The sequence below is a fragment of the Octopus bimaculoides genome, chromosome 27, assembly GCF_046866305.1.
Source record: "Octopus bimaculoides isolate indiv1 chromosome 27, ASM4686630v1, whole genome shotgun sequence".
In the NCBI taxonomy this organism is placed as follows: Eukaryota; Metazoa; Mollusca; class Cephalopoda; order Octopoda; family Octopodidae; genus Octopus; species Octopus bimaculoides.
The window spans coordinates 22,431,519-22,434,018 of record NC_142954.1 but is presented as its reverse complement, the minus strand read 5'-3'; positions in this window follow the sequence as shown (position 1 = coordinate 22,434,018).

Genomic DNA, 2,500 nt, shown 5'->3' with positions numbered 1-2,500 from the left:
GTTCTGCAAGTTACTCGGTCTCTGCACTGGTGATGGTACCACACGAAAAGCACCTCCAGTTCCACACTCTGTGAAGTGGTTGGCGTGTTAGGAAGGGCATCCAGCCACAGAAACCATGCCAAAACAGACAACTGGAGCCCGGCGCAGCCTTCGGGCTTGCCAGTTCTGGTCAAACCGTCCAATCCATGTCAACATTGAAAACAGATATTAAATGATGACGATGATGATGATGACGATGTGCGTGTGTATTTGCACATGTGTAAGCGTATGCCTGTACACACATACAGCATACTTAGAGATAATCTCACACAGCTGTACTTATTCAATGTTGACAGAATTTCCAAGCACCTATTAATTCCTTGTAATCCTTTAACGAAGATTATGGGAAGTGATATTTATAAAAGCAGTGTGATGACGGTAGCAGTGGTGGTGGTGGTGGTGGAAGTGGTGGAAGATGTGGTGGTGGTGGTGTATTGGAGTGTTTTATCAAAAGGAGGAAACAAACCAAGACTTAATGGATAATGATTTGTTGGTTTAACTTGGCTTTTCCATTATGAGCTTCTACATCCTTGTGTTAATTAATTAATTTAATGATATGCTTTCTAATTACTATCGCTCTTCCGTTGTCATCATCATCACCACCACCACCGCCACTGATTTAGATTGGACAGTTTCACAGGATCCGATGAACCACATGGCATAGGCACATGGTTCAGTGGTTAGAGTGTTGGGTTCACAATCATGAGGTAGTGAGTTCAATTCCCGGACTAGCTGAGTGGAACTTTCCTTTGGATAACATTGGTGGCATGGAGAGGGGTGACTGGTGTGCATGGGCGACTGCTGATCTTCCATAAACAACCTTGCCCAGACTTGTGTCTCGGAGGGGAACTTTCTAGATTCACCCCCCATGAACCACATGACTGTGTCAAGTTCCAACATAAGCTTTAGGCATGGTTTCTACAGCTGGATGCCCTTCCTAATGTGCCAAACAAGCTGTCTTGTAATGTCCAAAATGAACCAGGACCACTTGATTCGAGCATGGAGATGATTTAGATCTCATATAGAAGCAATTGTTGAAGCTGAAGGTGGCTTTATTGAATAACATTATAGAAAAGAAGGTTTATTTTTATCCTCATAGCATTTTTTGATAAATAAAGTTATTATCTGTTTTTTTTATAAGCACAAATCTGTCCTCACATATCTTATGCACCCTGTATATATGTGTGTGTGTGTACATATGAAGAGCTTAGTTTCAAAACCAGATATATGCATCAGAATGAGTTTCGAGTAATTGTTTAAAATGACAACTTGAATATATCTGATTTTGATTGTAAGACTAAACTCATCAAGGTGGTGCCTCATCAGTACGGCTGCAATCCAATGATTGAAACCAGTAAAAGATAGACGATGTATTTCTAACTAAATGGCTCTCAAGCTGTCTATTTTTTCCCCCTATTTTTTCTTATTTTAGCAGGGTACAAGTTTTGTCATTTTACAAGCCCAAAATGCAGGGGTCACAAAAGAATACTTTTGGGTTGACAACCTGGAGAATAAAAATTTGTAAGGTGTGATTTGTGAAGAAGACAGAGGCCTTGGGTGGATACCAGGTGAGGGGGTACTTGTGATTTGTATTATGGGTGGAGTAAAAAGAGTGGAGACAGATGTCTCGAGTATGCTGGGTAGAAGCAGAAACAGGCAATTAACAGGATTAATGAGATCGTTAATGCTGCCGTTGTCAGTCTTGGTACTGTTGTTGTTAGTAGTCATGGTGACGGAGGTGGTGAGAGGAGAAGGAGGAGGTCCTGCCCACAGCGGCACTACACACAAATCTGACAACTGTGACTAATTAACAAGGCAATTACATGTACTAGAGCATGCCTAATTAAAACGAATATGAAAGACATGACGGCGTGCGTGCGTGTGTGTGTGTGTGTGTGAATGTATGTGCGTGGGCATGCATTTAAGTATGCGTAGATGTGAAGTGCATGCATGGGAGTTTGGACGTGTGCGCTTGGTCTGTGTTGATATACATATGGTTGTATGTGTATAAAGATATATACATACAGGCGTGGCTGTGTGGTAAGAGGCCTGCTTCCAAACCACATGGTTTGGGGTTCATTTCCACTGTGTGGCACCTTAGGCAAGCCTTGTGAGTGGATTTAGGAGATGGAAACTGAAAGAAGCCCATCATATACGTACATACATACATACATACATAAAGGCAGTGAGCTGGCAGAATTGTTAGCACACTGGGTGAAATGCTTAGACGTATTTCACTTGCTGCTATGTTCTGAGTTCAGATTCTGCCGAGGTCAACTTAGCCTTTCATCTTTTTGGGGTCGATTAAATAAGCACCAGTTATGCACTGGGGTCAATGTAACTGACTTAATCCTTTTGTTTGTCCTTGTTTGTGCCCTCTATGTTTATCCCCCTGTGGGCAATAAAGAAACATATATATATATATATATATATATATATATATATGCGAGTAAAAATAAAT